Source organism: Periplaneta americana, chromosome 16, assembly GCF_040183065.1.
Source record: "Periplaneta americana isolate PAMFEO1 chromosome 16, P.americana_PAMFEO1_priV1, whole genome shotgun sequence".
NCBI classification, from domain to species: Eukaryota; Metazoa; Arthropoda; class Insecta; order Blattodea; family Blattidae; genus Periplaneta; species Periplaneta americana.
In genome coordinates, this window is record NC_091132.1 from 28,888,763 (window position 1) to 28,915,099 (window position 26,337).

Below are 26,337 nucleotides of genomic sequence, written 5' to 3' on the forward strand. Positions count from 1 at the left end.
AATGTTAGAGGGATGATGATATGATGAGATTATTATATCTCAGAAATAACGATGGTAGTGATGATAGAGAATGTTATTGATGACAGAAATTATGATGACAGAGATGATGATTACAAGGATGATGACATCACAGTCTATTATATACAGTCACGAAGCTCAATACGTAGTAAATATGCAAACATTAGATAGTTGCTCACCACTAGGATCGCTAATATCGCCTCATTACAGGCAATGCAAAATAGTACTGGCACAGTCTATTGTTTCTAGCACCCATAAAACTCAAGCTTCGTGACTGTATATAGTAGACTGTGATGACATCACATAGTTAACGTTGATGACTTTGTGGTTATGTGATGATAGGGATGACAGTTAATGATAACAGAAATAATGACAGATATGCAGACGATAATGATGATAATTATGTTACAGATTAAAGAAATGGTGATGATTGAATCATTTACTATCCGTAAACCTGCACCGAACGAATTATTGAAAGAGTGAAGGCTGGTTCACAATAAACCGGGAATAAATGTATTTAACTTTATTTCTGTTCTCGTTCTCTTTGTCGTTTCCATTTCCTGTTTATTGTGAACCAGCATTAAGCAGAAAAGACTCATGACGAAATCAGTGAAGAGTACGTGAACGAGATCAAGTAGAACTAAGGCCCAATTGTATAAAACTCCCTGACTAAAGATCAATTTTGATCGAAGATCGAAAAGTAAACCGAGTTCAGACACTTCTTCTATTGTATAAAACTTTTCTGCGATCAAATTACCTTGGTTCAAATGCAATCTAAGTTCACGTGAAAAGGATTTGGCAACATCGCATAAACAGGTGAAATACGTGATGCGCGGACCATGTTATACAGGTTTGTTCAGTGTTGCCAATCTAGCGATTTTAACTCTTTTTCAACAACAATTTCTTTTAACTTTTATATTGCTTAAATAGGGCTTTAGTGACTTTTTAGCACCACATAGTGACCAAATTTAATCTTTCTTTGTTGATAATGAGAAATGTAGCGACTTTACAACTACTTTTGGGCGACTTTCCGTATTACACTCTGTTGGAGACACTGTTTTTTTTTTCAATGTAAATAATAATTTGTGTGTACGTTTTGTAAGCAATGTTCGTAAATATGATCACATTACCCCATTCCTGGAAGCAATAGGTTGGCTTAAACTAGATAAGAAAAGAAATTTACATTCACTTCTCCTTCTCTTCGAAATCTTGAACTCTTCTATTCCTTCGTACCTGTCGTCTCGCTTCACTTACCTTTCTTCCCACCACAATCTGAACACACGCTCTCGCCATGAAACAATACTAACAATACCATCCCATCGAACCTCCTCATACTCTTCCTCTTTCACAATAGCCCTGCCAAGACTCTGGAATTCGTTACCTGCTGGCATCAGGGACTGTCGAAATAAAATTGAATTCAAATGCAAACTTACTAGGCACTTGGTCAGTAATTGAGACTCGTTCAGACATGGTTTCTTGTAAATAGTTCTCTTAATCTATCACAAAATATTTCAATATCCGGTAATTTCATCACTATAGAATTTTGTTATTGTAGGTTTAATTTGTAATTTAGTAAATTCAAAAATATTCTTTGTTCTTAATTTCTATGATAAAATGTCTAGCTTTCATTAATCAGGTATTCTTGTCGTACTTTAATTTTTATTGTAATTGTAATTGTAAATATAATATTAATTGTAATCTTATTGTTCATGTTATAGTTGTAATCCCCTGGTAGAAGGGCAGAGAAGGCCTGACGGCCTTATCTCTACCAGGTTAAATAAATAAATACTAATACTAATAATGGCTGACAATAAGAAGAAGGTTGACTGTTCTCCAAGTTGTTATCAAGTTATGGTGTTTGATACTGCTAAACATAATAAAGCTTTATAAAACGACAATTTTCGTTTAGTAATACAGTTAATTGAACATTTATGAATGTACCTATCATATCCATTAATAATTAATGGTTGTTATAAACATAATATAATTATAGGTTATGTTATTTGATACTGCTGAACACGATAAAGCCTTATAAAATATAAGAATGTTTGTGTATTAAGGCAAGAAATTGAAAGAAATATATATAAATGTACGTAACATATCTATTAATATTAATAATAATGGATATTTTATTTGCACAATCTGTCACTCGTATATTTCAAACAGAAAAGAAATAACTGAACTTGGATCATCTAACTTAATCGGAGAAATTTCTTCAGTCAAAGTTGACTTTAGTTTGAGACAAATTAATCTCAGATTATACTTTATACAACACAAAATTCCAAGTTCAGCTGAAACAAGGATCAATTTAACCTCTGATCTAAGATTAAATGGTTTATACAATCGGGCCTAAGAGCTTCAAAACCAGTTCATATGCCAGTCTTACTCAACCAAACTCACTTTTTAGTTTGATTTATTCAAATAAATCTACGCATATTCTTAACATCATTTACCGTCTGTCTTGGAGCTCTGGCTTGCGCGCATAAGTTAATAATGCTTTTATTGCTGCTGGCGGAACATTATTGGGAACATATGGTCTGCAAGTTTCATTCTGCTCCATTTCTTATGAAATAAAACATAAATAAACAGAAGAAAAAACACACGATGTTGATTTGAATAAAGTGGCTGGTTTTTGTTATTTCTGCCTGAAAGGAACAAATAAACAACTGTTATTTTTAAGTAAGATCCGGTCATTTCAAGTGAATAATTTCTGGATGATTTCACGCAAAAGAATTGTGAATAAATTTCATCCGATAGCTTGTAACGAAATAATATAAGAACAGGCCACCAGAATCATTTTCGTATTGTAATGTAAAGCCACGTTTATACTGTATATTAAAATATACAGAAAACTTCTGTTATGATTGACTGCAGCTTCAATTCCAACAGAACAAGAAGTTAGATTGCGTCCTTCGTTGTTATTATCACGAATTTTTTTCAAACGTTTACTGTAAATTTTGGTGCAGTTGTTTGTGAATATCGGACTCATTGTCATCACTTTTATTGTCGATGAAAATGCTATTCCAATTGCTTCATGATTAAGGAGTTAGGTACAGCTTACAGCAGTAAAATTTGTGAAATATTCAACATTTGTTTCCTCCATTATTGTATCTTGTAAAATAATGATAATTAGTATATGTAAAACACTGTCCTCCTGCTATATGATAAAAATATTTATACTCGACCATGCCGAAATGTACTAATTATACATATGGTAGCAGTCTTTTAATGCATGTCATTAAAGTACACCTACTCATTAAAGTACAGGTCTTCAGCCAATGATAACTCAGCTTACATGTGTTAAGCCAATGACAAGTCAGCTTTGTACCGTTATAAAACCGCAAGTATCGATTATTCTCGGATATGCAATCGAAAGAGAATTAGCAAAAAGTCACGGAGGCTGGAAATCCAATACTGTCGCAGAAGGTTATGTTCTGTTACTATAATAATTAGCGTTAATTGTAAATAATATTCAAATAAATTCAATTTGTCATCTCGTTTTTCAATGTCGAATTCAATAATCAAGGTTATAATATTATAATATTATCAAGTTTATCGGGACTACGTCAAGGTCAATGACATTATTGTTCTCGGAAAAAATCAATACTTTCGCGTCTGCGCACATCTCACAATTTACGACCTAGAACAAGGTCGCTTCCGATCTTGTAAGATACAAATAAAATGTATACATCTGAATACCGGTAATTTCAAGTTAGAAATATGGTCGAGCATAAAAAGTCGTATGAAACTCGCCTATAATGGTAATTAAGAAGCTCGCTTGCGCTCATTTCATAAATATCCATACTCGATTCTTAATTACTGTCATTATAGGGTCGTTGCATAATGTACTATTTTACGATTTAAAAAAATTATTTATAGGAAGAGTCCAATTCCAAAACTGTCTAAATCCATTTTTTTAAAAATCGAGATAATGGCGGTTTCGTCATCTACCTAAATGTCTCTAGCAATTTTCTAATGAATGTTGTGCCTAAATTCCCTCTTTCCTTCCATAAATAAGCTTCAAATATGACGAACACTGCAAACAATTAGGAAAAAAAGTGATCAGTTTTTGGCGTTTCCTGAAAATTGTTAAGAATGGATGTAGACAGTTTTTGAATTGGAGGCTTCATATATTTTTTAAAATTCAAAATGGTGGCAGTACACTGTGCAGTGTTGAAGCTTTTCCCTCATAACTCAAAAACTATTCAACATTCTGTGATGAAATTTTTTGTGTATATTTACGCATGTCATATCTACAATATAATCCAAATTACTTCTCTACTTTTGATAGATTGTCTAATAAAAAATAAATTCGCTTAAAAAAATTATCAAATATCAGTATTTTTTCTAACACAAAATAAAAATAAATATTTATTATGGAATGTAGTTGAAAGAGCATAATATTGTAAACATGAGTTTCAGCAATAAAATAAAAGAGAGAGTACATGAAAAAGTTAACAAGTTTATGAGTTATGAGGGAAACGTTTCATCACTGCACAATGAACTGCCACCGCTTTGAATTTCGAATAAAAAAACTATGTAAATACTTTTTTAAATCGTAAAAATATTTTTTTCATCTCGCAGAAGGACAGTGTTTTACACATACCAATTTTCATTGTTATGCAAGATGCAGTAATGGAGGAAAAAAATGTTGAATATTTCCAAACACTTTTCTGCTGTAAGCTGTACGTAACCCCTTAAGTCATACCGAAGCATATACCATATACCTTACTTACTTACAAATGGCTTTTAAGGAACCCGAAGGTTCATTGCCGCCCTCACATAAGCCCGCCATCGGTCCCTATCCTGTGCAAGATTAATCCAGTCCCTATCATCATATCCCATCTCCCTCAAATCCATTTTAATATTATTCTCCCATCTATGTCTCGGCCTCCCCAAAGGTCTTTTTCCTTCCGGTCTCCCGGCTAACACTCTATATGCATTCCTGGATTCGCCCATACGTGCTACATGCCCTGCCCATCGCAAACGTCTGGATTTAATGTTCCTAATTATGTCAGGTGAAGAATACTATGCGTGCAGTTCTGTGTTGTGTAACTTTCTCCATTCTCCTGTAACTTCATCCCTCTTAGCCCCAAATATTTTCCTAAGCGCCTTATTCTCAAACACCCTTAACCTATGCTCCTCTCTCAGAGTGAGAGTCCAGGTTTCACAACCATACAGAATAACCGGTAATATAACTATTTTATAAATTCTAACTATCAGATTTTTTGACAGCAGACTAGACGATAAAAGCTTCTCAACGAAATATACCATATACCATATTTATGAAAGCACTTAATTGACGAAATCAGTAATAGAGGGCTTTTAAAAGCGGAATCAAGCAATTTAGAAAAATACAAAACTTCAGGGGGGGATGGCATCGATGTTTTGATCTGGAGAGTGGAAATAAAGTATACTGCAAAAGATGCTAAGGATCTTTAAATGACTTTAGAGGCTTCTCAGAAGTCACAGGCCTGCCCTGAAGTCCCTGTGATTGAGTCCTTTAGACCTTATGAAATTAATTGTTCGCATAACAACATCCATTACATTGCTAAGGTTCATGTTTTAGCACATAAATATTCCTGTTGCATGCAGAAATTCATCCAAGTGACCAGCCATTCCATACACGTTCCATGATGTCAAGGGCAACCTCTTGCAATTTCTGTGTGATTCTAGCCTTCAAATGAGAAACACTGGCGTCTGGGCAGTAAAGAACAAGGAAGTAACCTATCATGGTCTGCATTGGCCTGCGGAGTAACAGATTAATAATTTTCCTTTTTGGTAGCAATGTAACATAGGGAAGGTATCTGCAGATTTTTGACATCGAAGGATTTTCAAGTTCTTCTGAATCCTGATAAGAAATTTTCTGCTCAGTTTCAACAGTTTGGGTCCCACAACATTGCTGCGCGTGTGGCTCCATCTCTGTCCATGTCGTGATGATTTTTTTTCATGGAAAAAGGAAATATTACAATGGGTTTCGAGGGGTACTCTCGTTTCCACTAACACTCTATTAGCCTCGAATTTCATTTATGATATGTAATAATAGTTAAAAATAGACTGGATTGAAGTCTTGAGGTAGTACGGGTTTATTATTATTGTATCTCCAATGGGGGGTAGCCCTATTTTACATATGTATGCTAGGGCTATATTTTTACACAAAAAATAGGCCTAAGCATAAAAACAAATTGAAAAGAAAATAAATTAGCTTACACAATGTAAACAAAACGTAAGCAATCCGTAATTTAAACATTGCGATTGCAAATCAAACATCAGGCATCAATTTGAGACATACAGAAAACAGGTACAACACATAAACATAACATTTCTTATAGCCGTTCTCTATAATACAATTATGAAACCTTCCGTAACATACATCATAAATTAATACACAATAGTCACACAAACATAATCAAACTATAATTAAGACATTGCTGCGACATCAAGCATCCCATAACTATGACTCACATACACAACAAGTCAAGCATTCTTTACAACACATACACTTCAACATAATAGCCATACTTTTAAAAGTTACAAATTTGGCTCCAAAGAATAAATAGGACACTGTTACTAGATACTGTTATTTTCTACAAGGTCTTAAATACATCAGTAATAAATCTGTGAAATTCCTTTATGCAACATTGCTTCAGAAAAACTTTTGTTAATGGTGGTGAGAAAGTTGTATCGCACATGCTAAGATGGGTTTCTAGCCGGTATCTCTTACGTTCTTGTAGCGGACACTCAAATAACAGTACGGGTTTCCTATGATAATTTAGGAAGAGCTTGGAATTCCTGGTCCTGGGGTTTATCATGCTATTCGTTCTGGTTTGGGATCTGGCTCTTTTAGGGCTGAGGCATCTCGGCCATCTGTCGGCATCGGATTCACAATGCCACCCAGGCCACCTATTGGACTTGGACAGCCATCGCATTCATAGGGAACACAATTGGCCGAAACAAGCACAAGTTCAAGGACCTATTTCGGGTCCAGCCCTTGAAGAGCCGAACTAAATCTCAGCGCATTACGCTGCTGATGTAAGGGCATACCTGGATGAACAGTTTCCAGGACGATGGATTGATAGACGTGGACGTGTAGAGTGGCCCCCACGTAGTTCTGACTTCAAACTGTTGAAATTTTACCTATGCAGTGTTTTAAATGCCCAAGTTTATGAACAGGAGATCAGTTCACCTCCTTTTGAAGACATGAATCATGCCAGGCGTAACCTTTGATATTTCGAGAAATATGCGGGATGACTGGAACACAGAAGAGCAAGCACATTATTGGAATATAATGTGAACTGCTGCTCATCGTATTTGTCCGCGTATAAGACGCACTTTTTCACCCTTAAAATCGGTCTTAGACTAGTTCGTATTTTTATAACGAAGGTACAACCATGTAGACTACCTATGTTTTCTTCTCCATGCAGCGCTCAGAACGAAGGCAAAAAACGCACGCGGAAGACGATTAGTTTATAAAACGCTTTGAATAATAATTATTATATTAGCCTATGTAATTTAATTATCCTTTTATTAATATTTTATTTATTTATCTATTTATTTATGTATGTATTTATTTATTTATCTATTTATTTATAATTTCATGGAGAAACCAAAAGTAAGTGACGAAACTATTGTACTATTGTGGATTTGGGGAGAGGGCAGAAATTCTGATAACTGTCAGGTGAGTAAATTTGCAGTCTGTCAAAAGGCTTAGTGAATAATAATAATAATAATAATAATAATAATAATAATAATAATAATAATATTATTATTATTATTATTATTATTATTATTATTATTATTATTATCATCTTTAAATTTTAGTTTTTCATAAAAAAACTGCTATAATTTTTGGAATGCGTCTTACAGAACGGAGTGTCTCATATGAAAAATACGGTAATTTATTGTACGTAAACTCTGTATATATTGTTGCAAATGTGCATCCATGAACCACGTTCTCATGGTAAAGGAATTTTAGGATATCCTCTAATTGATATATATCACAAATAACAACGGGCAAACATACATGTTCTGGGTTCAGTTCAAATTCACGATTGTAGCTTTCACGATACATTAAAGCTCTATTCCTTTCATCCGCTCCTATATCGCGGGTACCTCTGTAAAGAGATAACTAGGACAACCGGAATTATATTTTATTTACTGTAATTGAGGCGCTGGTTATAATATCAGCTTAACTCTACTTAAGTCGTTATTCTGGCGATGACATTTTAACATCTTCCTTGTCTTCCCTATTGACTGTAAAAGTTGTATATTATTCCGTTGACCCTATATGGCAGTAGAGTTGGTTATGTGAAGTGCTGTGCTAAGTCATAAGTTTCAAAATTGTGTTCAGTTAGCCTCTTAGGGGAGAGTCGGGTAGTATCGGACATCGGGTAATATCGGACAGTGAGTTTCTTTCATCTACCACATGATGATAGTACCTGATTGACATGGTTACGTTTCTGTGATGTCGCATAGAGAAACGTAACCATGTCATTCAGGTACTACCATATGGTAGTAGATAAAAGAAACGAACTGTCCGATATTACCCGATGTCCGATACTACCCGACTCTCCCCTACGTCAGTGTGAAAATAAGCCGAACAGAGGAAAACCACTGTAACTATATGATACAGGCTTTTCCCTAACAAAACTTCGAGAGTTTCTCGTTCTATCGGCATAAGAATTACAATTATCCGTTGCTTAGTTTTTTTTTTTTGGTGAATTTCTAAAATGTTTCACGGACTTATGCAAGATGGTATATAACCGTCACAATAAAAGTAAAGGTGCAAACCATATTCGCTAAGTTGCAGTGCTATTTTAATGTTATTACTGTTGCCATAGTGATAAGAAAGGGAAATAGCAACCATTATAGATTAATCTTCGAAATGTATATCTGAGGTGGATTGAATGTTAACAACGCAGCGTTTTAAGGTGTCGTGACAGAGTTTCCAGGTCAGAGAGATGGAAAATGTTCATTTTAGAACGTATCATTTTTTTTTTTTCATTCAGAAACGCCCTTAAACTTATTATAGAGATTGTTAGCGTAGGAGGGGCAGATATGCAACCGTCACTGCATTTCTTTGATGCTGAAGATTACTGAAGCAGACAGCGGCCTTGCGTCGTTGGCTTAACAAGGAAATGGAGATGCTCCTCCTACACATGCAGCCCACTGACGGGCGACGCAAATACTTTCCGTTCATTGGTAATTGGAGATTGTGCAGTTTTTCAACGTCCTTTTTATACAGCAGAGGTTATTCAAGACGATAGAATGCATGTACTTTGCTCTATGTAAAGTCCCTTTCAAACTGCAGTTAGCATTCCCAGTTAATTGGATTGGTAATTTCTTATTCAGCAACATTATGCGGAAGTATAAGTTTTGGGTCGCGTGCCTATACAGGGTGAGTCAAAATTTACCTGACAGACTTCTAGGAGTTGTAGACAGCACTCAACTAAATAATTAATAATCCGTGACACTACAGCCCGTGAAGAGCCTAGACCGACCAGCCGGCTGCTGGTCTCACACCCACATACCGAAGCAGAGGTGGACGATCATCCAACCGGAATGGAGGTATCGTGTGGTTAGCACGGTGATCCCCCCAGCCGTTATAGCTGGCATTCGCAATCGGATTTTGCTACCTATCGTAGCTCCCCAAGTTCATCACGATGCTGGGTGGACACCGGTCCCATACACTGGCCGAAATTTCATGAGGAAATTTCTTCTCCCACGAGGACTCGAACCAGCGCGCATTCCATAACGCGAGTCCTAGTCAAGATGCCTTAAACCACAACCCCACGGCGCGGGACCAACTAAATAATTAGACATAAGAAATAAATAAATAGAAACCAATGTTCACAAGATACAGGGTGTTGATTATTTTTATTTAAAAACTATGTACGCTTTTATCACTTTACCTTTAAGTTTACACAATCATAATAACAACCCATAATTAGGATTAATCAAAATTCAAATCAATTCTGTGAAATTGTGTATACATAATAAAGGAAAAAAATGACACATGGTTGAGTTGTAGTTGTACAATAATCTTAGACAAAAAATTACTACTGATTTTGTTCAAAATGTGATTCTCCTGATTCGATATAGTTTCTGTATCTCATAATCATTGACTGCCTGACCATCGCAAACATATCAGAAATTTCTCTTAACTTATGGGCTACAGCAACGACCCGTACCGTAAGATCATCGTCTAAAGCAAATGAAATACGATAAACTTGTCCTTATGTGATCCCAAGTAAAAAACTCTAAAGCTTAGATCAGGTGACCTTGGAGGCCGGGACACTGGACCATCGCGCCCAATCCATCTATCACGAAAACTATTGTCGAAGTACCTACATACATTAGCTAAATAATGTGCTGCAGAGCCCTGGAGCTGCAACCACAACAATTCGTAAATTGCAAAAAGAGCATCTTCCAGAAATTCGGGGACTATGTCGCTGCATTCTGTTATTAATAGGGTGACCAGACGTCTTCTTTTGTCCGGACATGTCCTTCTTTTTAGGCCTTTGTCCGGAATCCGGGCGGATTTAAAAAAAATCGAGAAATGAATTATTTTTCCCTTGAAATGATTCAAATCTGCTTTACAGGGAGCTTTACCTGAAAGACTAGATTTGCATAATATATACGTCACTGTGTACGTTAACAGAAAACCACAATTCCAAGTCACACAGAGATTGTGTGCACTCGATGTGGGTCTCTGGCGTTTCGTCAGCCCACGCGAGTTGTGTGGATATAAAGGGAAAAGTTGAGACGGTGTCGGGTGGAGTTCCCGGGTAGCTCAGTTGGCAGAGCGCTGGTACGTTCAACCAGAGGTCCCGGGATCGATACCCGGCCGCGGAACAATTTTTGCCTTGAAATTATTCAAATCTGCTTTACAGGGAGCTTTACCTGAAAGACTAGAGTTGCAAAATCGAGAAATGTCCTCCTTTTCGTAACTTGTATGCCTGATATTTTGAAATTATCTGATTTGATACCTTTTTCGAGTAATTTGTCTGTAGGTGCCAGCAGCATTGACGTAATATAGATTTTTTAGTAAGTTATTTTACGACGCTTCATCAACATCTTAGGTTATTTAGGGTCTGAATGAGATGGTGATAATGCCGGTGAAATGAGTCCGGGGTCCAGCACCGAAAGTTACCCAGCATTTGCTCGTATTGAGTTGAGGGAAAACCCAGGAAAAAACCTCAACCAGGTAACTTGCCCCGACCGGGATTCGAACTCGGGCCACCTGATTTCGCGGCCAGACGCGCTGACCGTTACTCGACAGGTGTGGACTGGATGGCATAAAATGTATTTTTCAATTCTAAAATTTCGGGACACACTCCATTGGACTGCGCGACACACTGGTTGGGAACCCCTGCTCTAGGCTACTATTTACAGACCATTTCTCACCCACATCCGAGTACTAGCGACGTTAGGATCGTGTATTTCTATGAAAATCTGTGAAAATTTTTTAACTGCATAATTCCGTTTACTTTAATGAGAAAATAAAAATTCTTAGAAAATAATAATAAATTTCCAGTCATTCAGTTTATGAAGATTTCAACTCAAATTACTGCAAAAGTGTGAAGGAGCAAGTAGAAACACGAATGCAGACGGCATATTAAAAATAAGGCAAAGAAAGTCGTCACCTCAGAGGAAACATCGACAGACGTCTGTATTCTGTAATACTATTCGATCTGCATTTCGTTTTGCACTTTATTTCAATCCATGTCGAGACGAAGCAGGTGGTAGGAAACCCTTCCTATCTGCCGAAGGCAATAGTGGGGCCGGCTGGCAAAGCAAGAAGTTCTACTGAATATAATGATGGTCCGTCCTCTATCCAACGCCAGATACATTTCATTCTGCTGGTTTATTTTTCCCACGCTCAGATTATTCTATACTTTTTCTTACCAATAGCTTCTGTGTCACGAAACATCCAGAAGTTCGTCTGCACTCTCAATAATTGAAACTTTGTACCGGAGACAAATTTTTCTGCAAGCTCGGGGAACAGATAACTGGCTAGTAATTTTGTCTGTGGGTTTTTTTTTACTCCGGGAAAATACCGTAAATTTGTAAATTTATTTCCGTCCTTCCGGGAGACCAGATAAGAATTTATCGCTAATGATTTTTTGAATTTGTTAAATAAGGTTCTTTTTAAATTTTTTCTGTGTTACTGTTCAAACTATTGTGGTATTTATAGTATTTTACCTCAATTAATGCTAATTTCGGCTTGTGTTCGCCATCTTCAGATTTGTAGTGAGGTATTGCACTAGTTTCCATTCGAAATATACAGACTTGCAATAGTAATATGCGTTTCAAGAGCGGTATGTTGAAGTTTTCATGTTCGAGGAAAAGTTTGAAAAAGCGAAACGTAGTTGAGCTTTTTTAATTTCCGAGAATTGAAAGAATCATACCGCTCGTGTATCGTACATTATTTTGTGCGAAGATCGTTTATTAATACCTGAAAGAGGAATTTCTAATTAGTTGCAATGAAATCTCCATGTTGGTTTCTGTTTAATGACGGCAACTTCGGAAAACCAAAATATCTTTCTTCAACATTGTTGCTATAAAATGTTTTCTGTGTTTACTATACTCCAGCAGGCCGTGATGTACGTCTGACTTTTTTTTCCCCCAGTCTATGATGAATCTGGAATCTTGTTGAATTTTTCACGGCTTCCTTAATGTTACTTGCATCACGAATGCAGTAACTTTAGTGGAGTTGTAGAGTTTACTTAAATTTGTAAATATTTAAAAACAATAATTAACAGTGCAATTTAGGTGAAATTGCAGTGGTAAGTTTCCAATTTATAATTATTACTATGTTAAACGTCTCTAAAAATAATATGTTAAAAGCCTAAAGCAGTAAAATCAATATGTCACTTAAGCGGTAAGAAGAGGGAAATTGTTATGTGTGTTAGGTTGGGAATACTGAATGGGGAATTTTAGACTTTCCGCGGAGTGGTTTTGTGCGGAAACCGAGCAAATACGCACGATCTCGCACAAAAACACATGCACGACATATCCACAACACTCAAGTAAATTTCACAACGCAAATACTTTTCAACACTACGATCATAAACACACCCCGACTAAGGCGACAGCAACAAACTGAAAAGAAGCGCAAGACCTCACTAGAAATCTGAAGACGGCGGAAATACGCCGAAACTAGTAAAATAACATAATAGTTTCAATATTAACACAGAAACGATTAAAAACGGTGATTATTCAACAAATTTAACAAATTATTACGCCTACTGATTAATTCATAGTATTCTGTCCGAGGACAGATCTTTCACTGCAAACCCAGAATTCTTCATTGTTTTCTACTTTCCGCCTATCTTAATCTCCACGTATGATCTATGTATCTTCATGTTGTCTATTATTTGACATCTTCTGCCTCGAAATTTTCTTCCGTTCACCATTCCTTCCAGTGCATCCTTTGGTGGGCAGTTTCTTCTTAGCCAGTGACCCAGCCATTTTTTTTCTCTTCCTTATCAGTTTCAGCAATATTCTTTCTTCACCAATTCTTTCTAGCACAGTTTCATTTCTAATGCTGTCTTATGAATACCTTGCATACTTTCATTCGCTAATGAGTTTTGAAATAATATTCTGGAGAAATTCTACAGGTGTTAAATGTCATGTTTTATTTAACGACGTTCGCAACTGCAGAGGTTATATCAGCGTCGCCGGACGTGCCGGAATTTTGTCCCGCAGGAGTTCTTCTGTTTACATGTCAATATAAACTTTAATTTGTCAGCATCAAAATAAACCATGATTTTGATCATTGGGTGAAAGGGTTTCGGAGCCACAACAGTTTAAAGTTGCTAATTTTATGAAAATACGATAAATTTAAATATTTTTAATTTAAACAATATGAAGTTCTGATGCCTCAAACTTTGCACAAAGCATTATATCACAGTTGTCAACGGACAGAAAAAGTTTCATTGTATTTAAAATTGCATTGCCAGTAAATCTACTGACATGAGCCTGTCGCATTTAGGCACACTTAATGACATCGATCTGGCCCGAGAAAATTCTACATATAGTAACAGTATATTCCTACTACAAAAAAAGTATTTAGAATAATAGTAGGTACCAATTCAAGGGAATCGTGTAGGATCATTTACAAAAATCACAAATAATGTCGATGGCTTGTCAGTATATTTTTTCATTAATAACCTTCCTTGCATGTAATCATGAAAACTTTGTAACTAACTCAAAAGTTCATAGTATAAATACGCCTCAAAAATGACTTTCATACTCCATCGGCAATTCTATCGTGTATCAAAAAGGAGTGCGTTGTATAGCAGTAAAAATGTTTAATAGCCTCTCTATGGATATAAAAAAATGAAACTCAAAACATGAAATTACTTAGGGCCAAATTAAAGAAGTACTTAATTTCTCACGCCTTCTATTCTGTAGGTGAATTCATGACATTCAACAGCGCTTCATGAATATTTCTGTTTGGTATTAAGTATTGATACTGAAACTTTGTGTTGTATTTGTAGACTATATTGTAAATTCTCGTATATGTATTTCAAATAGACTGTGACTGTAATTAAGACTTTATAGCAGTATTATTATTTTTTTTCGTTTGACACGTACCATATTCTAACTGTGGAGCGATGTACGAATACCGTGGAATGTAAATAAATACAATACAATACACGCTCCTTTCTTCTTCGTCTCCAGATTTCAAATGCTTCTAGTTGTTTCTCTTTCCCTTCGTCGTAGTATCCATGCTTCTGCCGTGCCACACTCCACACAAAGCACTTCACTAGAAGGATTAGTTATATGAGTGTTAAAATTGTGTGATGAAAATGTAGGCCCATTGATTTATCGCTTTATGGTTCTTAAAAATCAATGGCTTTCCATCGTATTTGAATACGCAAACTTCGCTTATGTAATATTAAATACAGAAAAATGTGGACACCAATTTAGTAACGCAATTGTTAACCAGCTCATGTGGCAACGTCCCCTGAAACCGCACACATAGATTTCCACATGAGATAGAAATATATACAGTATTTAAAAATAAGCTTCCCGCAACTCTACGGCGTAGCTCAGACGGTAACGCTTTATCTGCTGATCCGAAACAGCTCTTGAGTGTGGGTTCGAGTACCGCTTGAGCTGATTTCCTCGTTGGAAATTTTTCCGAGGTTTTCCTCAACCGTAGGGTAATGTCAGGTAGGGGCTGTTCCATATGAAATCGATCAGTAAAAAACCTCGCATTTTTAATACTCTAATTTTTCTCCTATTTATACAAGGTGCTGAGGACAGTGCATTTTCAAAAATATACTATCGAAAATCAAACGGTTTTCGTACTATTGAGCGACAAATTTAGCGTATTTTATAAAAACAAGCATCTTTCAGCGCTCAGAACTCTGGAACCATTTACTGCAGAACATTTAACGGGAGCTTATTTTGAAGCTGACATTTGGTAGGTTATGATGAGAAGTAATCCTTATTTTTATTGTATACAGAGAGACAGATAATCTGATTTTACTTAGTTTTAGGCTTTTTGCCAATTTGTAAAAACCTTGCATTATTAAGATGGATTCGGCATTGCTTGCTTAGTGGCTCGGCAATAAGTTTCGAGGGTATTAAATAGATTATTTTCACACGCCTAGACTTGAACGGCGCAGTACCTCACGCACTGGCCGAGAGCTGAAGATAAGCGAGCGTTGGGCGTCATTTTCCTCCTGTGTTTATGAAAACTTGTGATAAAGCTAGCTCAGCTATGCGCTACTAGACGAAACATGACGTGTGTGTCTCCTGGCCTTGCTTGTCTCGGCTAGCTCCCGCCTCACAGTCAGCTGGTTACTTCAAGCGCGTACTATTTATTTTCTTTATTTGATATTTTCAATACTTTCTTATCAACGGTGCACCAATAAAAAATATGTGTTTATTTGTACTTTCAATGCGGAATCTAACCATATAGGCTATTTAAAAATTATTTTTTCGTGGGCAAAGGCGTCTTAATGAAGAAAAATCTAAATTTCTCCATTTCCATAAAAAGTAAGAAAAACTGTTTACATGTCAATATAAACTTTAATTTGTCAGCATCAAAATAAACCATGATTTTGGTCATTGGGTGAAAGGGTTTCGGAGCCACAACAGTTTAAAGTTGCAAATTTTATGAAAATACGATAAATTTAAATATTTTTAATTTAAACACTATGAAGTTCTGATGCCTCAAACTTTACACAAAGCATTATATCACACTTGTCAACGGACAGAAAAAGTTTCATTGTATTTAAAAATTGCAAGATCAAATTTTCTCTATATTTCGGTCGATTTGAGATGGAATAGCCCGTAGGCGTAATATGATGAATCCCCGGCCTCATTTTGCCAAATACAATCTCACTGTCATAAATTTCAGAGAAGCTAAATAACCTAGTAGTTAATACAGCGTCGTTAAATAACCTACTAAAAACAAGGATTTAAATAGCTACAGTTTTAAAGGCAATGTAATAATGCTGTCCTTCACAATATGTCTCTCGCCAAATATTTCCATTTGAGTAACTCAGGGATTGAAATATAGTACAGGATCACATCGGCGGCCGCAGCACCGTCAGTCTGCTGCAGAAGCTGACAGACAACGGCTGGCGGACCCTGGAGACGCCTGTCATACAGAAAACTGTAGCTGTTTGCGTATCCGGTCTCTCGCGATGTATCCAGGCAACAGCCTTTATTACGCGACGTAAGCTGTCCAGGTCGCTCTGATTAAGAAAATGCGAGCATCTGAAAGCGCTTTTGTGTAAGCATAGACCCACTCTCACATTTTTCAATGAGGCACGTACTGTACATGAATTTCGTTTTCCGTCGAAAGCTATCTCTTTCAGTGTAAAATACTATGATCGTAATCTAATGATGTGTAAGTCCCTATTCGAAAACATAAGACACATTCTTAATTCACGAAGAAAGCAAATAAAATCCGGATAGAGTTTAAAAAATATTACGTAAATGGATAATTCCATGTCATTAATATGACGTCATGACTAGGAGGCGGATTCATTCATTTATTTTATTCCATAGATCTTACATGAGCGATGAAGCTTTAAGATGTGGAACAAGTCAAAATTTTACAATATTACAATTATAATTTTTACAGTTTTACAATTTAGTAATTTTTACAATTTTGTGCAATTTTTTACAATATTTTGGCGAGATGTATTGAGATGAGGTGAGGTCCGAGGATTCGACGAAAGATTACCCGGCATTTGCCTTTTGGTTGGAGAAAACCTCGGAAAAACCCAACCAGGTAATCAAATCAAAGGGGTTGATGCCGAGGACTCGCCATAGACCATCCGGCTTCAGTCCCACGGCTGGGGAAAACCTCGGAAGAAACCATTCAAAGAGACCAAAGGGGGATCCAACCCAAGCCCGAACGCAGCTCCGGTTCAGCAACCCAGCGAGTCTGCCGACTGAGCTACATCGATGGCTCTACTAAAAATATACAATACATAGCCAATCAGATTATTAAATTTACAAACGCAAACGATCATTCATCAGTTCAGCTATATACATAATACAAAACAAGTAAGTTAATTAAATTTAAGGCATAAACAATTCAATCAGTTGTGATATACAGAAATTGATAATGCATATCATGCAAACTAATTCAGATTACAAACAAACAATTTATCAATAGAGCTATACAGATTACTATTCAATTTAAAGCATATAAAATTCATCGGCCAAAAGTATAGAAATATATACAATACAAAGTAAGCAGATTAATTCAATTTACAAGCATACTTTCATTAAGCTATACAAATTTGTGCAATTAATATTAAGTAGATTAATTCAATTTATACTCATAAGCATTTCATCAGTTGAGCTATACAGACTACTATACAATTTACAGCACATACAATTCATAAATTGAGCTATACAGACTACCATTGATGACCTAAAAATCTACTTAAAACGATCATTAAAATACCCTTAAACTAATGGAAAAATGACATGAAATTAAACGAAAATGACATTTAAATATTATTTACCGTACTCGCACCACAACTTCTTAAAAATTAGTCACCTTGTTTCAATGACTGCCCTGCAAATCTCGGAGAGAGGAGGCAACTTCCTGGAATTTGGCTAAGATAAAGGAAAAGAACATGCAACAAAATAGAGGTTTTAAAGGAAAACTATAGATTTTAATTAGGGTTTACAATGTGTTTCAATCACGGGTGGTCCATGTCAGTGCCTTCATTCTCCGTCTCCTCCTCCTTCCGTGCTTCACTTTTGTTACCAGACCTTCGTGATGAGGGGAGAGTGTGAATGACAAAACAAACTGTGGGCGCAGGTTCCATTCTTGCAATCTTTGTGTTAAAAATACTGTCTACTACAGTAGACATCCCTTCCGAAACATGTTGAGGACACAACGTCCTGTCTAGGACATAGTGAAAGTTTCTCCCCTTCCAAACAAATTCTAAAGACACCCTCGTATTGACAAAAGAACACTAGCGGTCAAAATCCTCACTTAAACTAACAGGCAAACGTTCTGATGGGGGCAGATAAAAAAAAGTTAAATTTTTTCTTCCACCGTGTTAATAATGTCAAAAGAAGTGCTTATACAAATTTTGGCCACTCGACCGAAATTACGAGGCCGTCCAGAAAGTCATTTTCATTGGGGCCGTTTATAGAAAAAAGCACAATTTCATGGAAATATTTATTGAAACAGATACAGCAATTGTTTCGCTATTTGTCAACATATCCCCCACTGGAATTGAGCCATTTGTGATACCATGGGATTAATTTTTGTGTCGTACAAATCAGCCGCCTCAGTTCGGAACCAGCGTTTGACTGCGTCTGCACCTCTCTCTGTCGATTCCATAATATGAGAAATGTCTCAATTCCGATTGAAAATATGTTGAAAAATAGCTCAAAAATTTCTGTATCTGTTTCAATTAATTTGTCCAATGAAATTGTGTTTATTTTCTGTCAACAGCCTCTGGCGAACTTATTTTTTACGGCTCTCATAATTGCGGCCGAGTGGCCAAAATTTGTGTAAGCACTTCTTATGACATTATTAACATGGTGGAAGAAAAAAATTTAACTTTTTTATCTGCCCCTATCAGAACGTTTGCTTGTAAGCTGCTATCAAGCATTTTATATTACTTCCGTTGTGTGAAGTGAAGCCTTCAGTGGAATGAGGGATGGACTTTAGAGTCTGTTCCAAGCTATAAAACTCAAACTTCACTGTTATTAACTTATTCAGTAGGTAATTACTACTGACCTGTTTGGTTAGAAAATGATTTAACAGAGTTATCGGCAAAGACGAAAGTGAAATGCATTCAAAATGACCTAAAAGTTCTTCAGAGTATGAAAAATGACGAAAAAATATAAAAATGACCTATTAGTTAAAAAAAAAAGCAAAAAATGCAATATAAGAAATTACTTTTTTACGTTGATATAGTCCACACCTGTGGAGTAACGGTCAGCGCTTCTGGCTGCGAAACCAGGTGGCCCGGGTTCGAATCCCGGTCGGGGCAAGTTACCTGGTTGAGGTTTTTTCCGGGGTTTTCCCTCAACCCAATACGAGCAAATGCTGGGTAACATTCGGTGCTCGATCCCGGACTCATTTCACCGGCATTATCACCTTCATATCATTCAGATGCTAAATAACCTAGATGTTGATACAGCGTCGTAAAATAACCCAATAAAATAACAAAATAAATAAACATTGATATTAACATAGAAAGGATTTCTATATAAATAGGCATCGTCCTAAGTGAATTTTCATCAACATCCGCCCCCAAGTCATAGTATTAATGATAAAGCTAGTTTTGCTTATGGGGTTGTCTGTACTTCGTACATTTAGGACGCGATAAAAGTGAACCGTCGGACTCTTTCTTGATTTTGATGCGATACCCCGCGCTCGGCGTAGTCCACCTTTGTGAAGGAGGCTGACAATACCTATTAGTGTCCTTTCATGACTTACACGCTGTGGATTACACAGGAAACAGAAAAAAAGGAGGTGTAAAGTGTTATTCACGATACGTGAGGCCGTAGTAAGCTTTTGGCTGTGTGCATTGTTCATTCTAGTAGGTCAATTCCAACACACAGACCTATTCTTCAAGTTATATAGCTCAACGTACAGAAATTTGAATTGTACATGCAATCGTGTTACATGCGTCACCTCACACTTAGCAATCAGTTTTACTTTCTCGCTACCTGGCGTGTAGGCCTATAAAAAAGAAATGTGATGCTAAAAAATTCGTTTCGACATTATCAAGGATATACACATTTTGAGCGTCTTTTATGACGAAGAAATGACTTCCAAACTCTATACTTTGAGATTATTCGCCCGTAGAATTGTTCCCATGTAGGTAATGCTTGTTATTACTACCACCACGACCACCATCACCACCGCTACTACCACCAACACTACCACCACTACTTTCACCATCACTACCACTATCACCATCACTACCACCATCACCACCACCCCTACTACCACCAACACCACTACTACCAGTACTACTACTACTACTACTACTACTACCACCATCACCACCACTACTACCACTACCACCGCTACTACCACCACTACTTTCACCATCACTACCACTATCACCATCACCACCACGACCACCACCACCACCGCTACTACCACCAACACTACCACCACTACTTTCACCATCACTACCACTATCACCACCACGACCACCACCACCACTGCTACTACCACCAACACTACCACCACTACTTTCACCATCACTACCACTATCATCACCAGGACCACCACCACTATCACTACCACCCCTACTACCACCAACACCACTACTACCAGTACTACTACTACCACCCCTACTACCACCAACACCACTACTACCAGTACTACTACTACTACTACTACTACCATCACCACCACCACTACTACCACTACCACCGCTACTACCACCAACACTACCACCACTACTTTCACCATCACTACCACTATCACCACCAGGACCACCACCACTATCACTACCACCCCTACTACCACCAACACCACTACTACCAGTACTACTACTACTACTACTACTACTACTACTACTACCACCACCACCACCACTACTACCACTACCACCGCTACTACCACTAACACTACCACCACTACTTTCACCATCACTACTACTATCACCACCAGGACCACTACCACTATCACTACCACCCCTACTACCACCAACACCACTACTACCAGTACTACTACTACCACCCCTACTACCACCAACACCACTACTACCAGTACTACTACTACTACTACTACTACTACCACCATCACCACCACTACCACTGATGTTTCCGTTCACCAGTGTCGAATAGCTCAGTTCTGAGTAACGTTTTTTCCTCTTTCATTTTCGATTCCCAAGTTTCGCTTCTGTAGCTAATAGATGTCCAAGTGTAACTAGGTAACCCCTGGCGTAAGCAACTCGCAGCGCATATTCTCTAAGGTCGTTTTTCCTATTTTATATGGAAAGTTACTGTCCTTAGCAGAGCATGCTTGACGTGCAGTATCTCCTGGATCTATAGGCGTTTGTACACCCAGCAATAGATGTGTAGTCTTTCTTAAAAACCTCAATTCTATTGTTTGAATTCTCTTCTTTTTGGTGAAGAATATAATTGATATATAGTTGTTGTTTAGTCAACTGTCCGAAGACAGGCTTGAACCTCATAAGTAACACCAATAAGGCATCACTCATGAGGCAACTAGGCCATGAGATAATGGGGTAGGGTGGCCAATTCCTTTTTCCCTCCAATGCATACATCTCCGATTAGCTACGTATTCCACTTATCAGACTTCAGATGCATACAAACAATTTGTTCTTCCATACATATCAGCCAGAATCTCAATCAGAGGTAAAATTGAGATATAAAAGCGTGGAATAGTTTGGTGCTATGACACATATATGTGATATATAATAAGAACACTCAGTAATTAATAGCAGAAGCAAGAATGTACTGTACTATAAAATAAGTAAAAACATTGATATTTGGCAATATAAAATACTTACAAGCGGAATACAGTAACAGTTGAGAAAAGACGCCGTTCAAAGAAGAAGTGCTCGAAGCTAGGACTACATAACGAAAATGTGAAAGTGGATGCTGAGGAAGAAGGGAAAGAGACAAAAGTTCTACAGAAACAAAATTATTTACGAGTCTCATAATGAGGATGTGAAATATAGCGAAAAGAGAGTTCGTGCTAAAGAACACACAATACTCTTTACCCGAAGTCAATACTCCACCCGGATGTCTGATAGATTTTCATCATTATATCAGTTTCTTCCTCTTTCTAATCTTCTTTTTACATCCCAATTAAAGTTAGGATTTTACTTCAACATTTTTATCTATATGTAGGTAGATGAATCCGAAGCATCTAAAAAATAAGGGGGGGGGGGGAAACACAATTAATGCATAGGCGTACCTACGTACTCTGAGAAACAGAATTGAACTCATAGGCCTACTTTATTGGCAGCCAAGCAAGACACATAACTAGTATTGTTTTAGTGTACTACGTAAAATCTCTTTCATATCGCAGTTTTCGTGATAAAAGAATCTTAGTGGCAACCGACGTATTTTGCTCAAATCAACAAATGTGGCAATAATTCGCAGATTTATTTAGCTTAATTTAATTATGATACCTATTCTTGTCGGTACCTAAAACCGGAATACTACTAAAACGACATTTGGAATGTTCTCACGTCTATTGTTGTTACTATAAAAATCAGGCCCATATTATTTACTTTGAAATTAAAATAACCACATATAAAGCTAATTCATACGTTAAAAAAAAAGAAAGTAAATAGTGCTTCAGAACGTCACTTCAGTGAAGGCTCTGTAAAGTCTAGGTAGGTAGTATCGTTCGCCATTTTTGTTCTTTCGTTGCCGAGCTTCCAGACGAGGGATCTATTTGCCAAACCGTTAAACATTATCATGTCGTAGCTCCAATGATAATAAATGAAACGCACTGTAATTCTGCAAATAATTGAGCGGCAAATAATGTCCTCGTGTGTTTTCTGCGAACGCCAACGAAAGAGCCAAAATGGCGGGCGATTATATTAAGTATTTATCGAGCCTTAGGTAATGTACGACGTCTTCATCAGCGAATTACAAGACGCACACGTTCAAATGTAGCCGATCTGCAACGTGATTGCCTGCCGGAAATTAGAATGACGGGACTTATACAGGGACATCATTTTATTTTTACTTCAATTTTTATTGTACCTGAGTTTTTGAATGTACTTCACTCCCACCCCTTCTACTAAGGAAGTTCCAACTCCACACAGAACCAAGACCGCAGATAGTAAACAGTACTGAGTTACTGAGTATAGTACGTTCCAGAAATATGTTCGCGTTTTCCAGTGACGAAAGAGCTTTCAATATTGAATCATATTTTCGCACAGGTACTGTCCGTTTGCCTACGTCGCATCCCGATTTCCCCCACCTGCTTCTGCTCGCCCCTCTGTAATAGCTGGGCTGTCTTAGCTCTTTTCTGAAAACATTAATTTCTCTTAGGAATTGGAAGTTTACGTAATATTATACAGCTGTTTAATTTAACTTAAATAAAAGGGCCTCGTTAAGTAATTAACTGTCACGTGATTTCCTCCCTTTCTAAAATACTGCGGCATAACCACTTGGACGGACAGTAGATAGCATGTCTGAGTAATTTTATATTTTCGGGTCGGGCAGAAGTGAAGATTGAATTTACAGTACGTAGAGTAGGTACAGAATTATTTCAACATGAGTTACTAGTACGAAGGACGAAACTGGCTATTGGAATTAGATGCAATAGTCTATAGTGCGATGATATGCACAAAAGAACTGAAGCCTGTATCGAAATGAACGGCCACCATTTTCAAAATTGTGTTTAAATATTCATATTATGATTATTTTTCAATTTAACTTCTTTCTCTATATTGTACGCTAATGTGCTGTAGACAGTATAATATACACTGCATAATGAATACGTTCGCATGGTTAACTCACTTCGTGAGTAAAAACACTTATTCTTAATACAGTACTGTACTTTGATTAAAGAAAAACCTAATGAAAATTATCAAACTCAAAATCGCGATATTTCCTAGTTTACGTAAATGGATGAACTACTTTTCTTTCTTCCTATACCTAGTAGAGTGATTTGTGTTTTACGCCAGTATCATCGAACTCCAGTCTTGGAGGGGGGAGCAAGCGTGTTTCCGGTTCTCTAAAGGTATAGACAGGTTAATATTAAAAATGTTAGTAAAACTAAAATGATGTCCCTGTAGTTTGCTCTATCAGAGAGCAAAATGAGACTTCAAAAACCTTGTCTGCTAACACCTCTGAAGCGTTAATGATGAATCAGCATATTTTTACTATGATACTTTCTCCTCTACTATCTAATTAATTTAATTCTGACATATTCCCGAAATAATTTATATTGATGTCTTTAATACCAAGATTTTTTATCAATGGAAGTAATGGTTAAGTTAGAATTTATAAAACAGTTATATTACCGTTTGTTCTGTATGGTTGTGAAAACTGAAGTCTCACTTTAAGAGAAGAACAGAGGCTAAGAGTGTTTGAGAATATGGTACTTAGAAAAATATTTGGGCTGAGAGGGATGAAGTTACATGAGATTGGAGAAAGTTACACAACGGAGAACTGCACGCATTGTAGGCTATTCTTCACCTGACATAATTAGGAACATGAAATCCAAACGTTGAAGATGGGCGAGTCATGTAGCACGTATAGACTAATCCAGAAATGCATATAGGATGTTAGTTGGGAGACCAGAGGGAAAATGACCTTTGAGGAGGCGTAGACGTAGATGGGAGTATAATATTAAAATTGATTGGAGGGAGGTGGAATATGATGGTAGAAATTGGATTAATCTTGCTCAGGATAGGGACCGATGGCGGGCTTATGTGAGCACGGGAATGAACGTTCGGGTTCTTTAAAAACCATTTGTAAGTTACGAAGTAATTATTGGCGTTGTATTTCTGCAGATAATTTAATTATTGTTTTAAACTGAGAGTTATAAATAGAATATTGTTTGCATTGAACTTTTCGTTTGTTCAATGGGCTGCTGTATACTGTTTGCTAGCTTATCTCCTGTACTCCCTGTATGTGTGTTTACATTTAATATTCACTTATAACCACACGTACAGTATAGAACAGGAAGAGTGTTAGCAAACAATTTAAATAATGGAATACCTAATAACGCAGAAAAATTGTGTGTCTTGTAATAAACACACAAAACTACCACAAGCATTGCATCTTGTTTTATAAAGGGTTCCCGGGAATTGAATACAAGACTTCTTGATTAAGAACTGAATGAGAAAGCATTATCTGTAAGCATCCATGCGCGATGCTAACTGGGTTAATGGCAGTCTGCTAATTTCCCAGGAGTTTCATAGTGTTGGAGCTTCGAACCTACAGTCTGACGAGACGTTATATACACATTTTTTTAATACACACCTGTTCTATTCTCTCATTCAGCGACTATACAGTGGAGAGAGGCCGAGGACTCAGCTATGCGCAGAAATTTTGTGTTCCAGAGAACAGCAAGACATCTCTCTCCCCCTCTCTCTCCCTCTCTCTGAGAGCTACAGAAAGGAACTAGAAATGCCTTTTTTGTTGTTGTTTCGTGTAGGGTCAGAGAATTACGCCATATCTCAGTTGCGTCCTCCCTCGGGACTACCGTTGCTGAAGTCAACAATTTACAGTTTAGACTGTGGAGGAAGGGACCCGAGTCCAGAGGCGTGTACTTGCGAATGAAACATATTTCAATTTCTTAGACAAGTGCAAAACAGTCTCATTACTGCGTACCTTTGCGGAATTCTGCAACCGGGATTTAAATGAGGAAGCCGGCGCGGCGTAGTTAATACAGACGGTGGCCCCTTAATCTTCCTAATTTATGCAATCTATTTAACGTCCCTGTCTGCGGTATACTAGTAGCAGTGCATATTTGTGTCATTACTGAATGATCTAACGTCAACCTCATACGCAAGCGGTTCGGGTTGGAGTCCCGGTCAGGACTAACACGTTGTTTGTAAACATACGCTAAATTATATATATATATATATATATATATATATATATATATATATATATATATGTATATGTAAATTATATATTCGTGTTTAATAATAATGATAATAATAATAATAATAATAATAATAATAATAATAATAATAATAGGAGTAATATAATAATAATAATAATAATACAATAACAGTAATAATAATATAATAATAATAGTATAATAATAATAGTATTTTACATCTTAATTACACAACTTTTAACACTATCAGAGTGCTGCATTGGAGTTAAATCGCTCGCTTGAACTCGGTC

The 26,337-nt window shown here is 36.8% G+C and overlaps 1 long non-coding RNA gene across 1 annotated transcript in view; it reads left to right on the forward strand.

Moving 5' to 3' along the window:
* Positions 1 to 26,337, forward strand: part of LOC138692276 (uncharacterized) — a 612,905-nt gene that overhangs the window by 121,711 nt on the left and 464,857 nt on the right. The gene's annotated exons all lie outside the window — the stretch shown is intronic.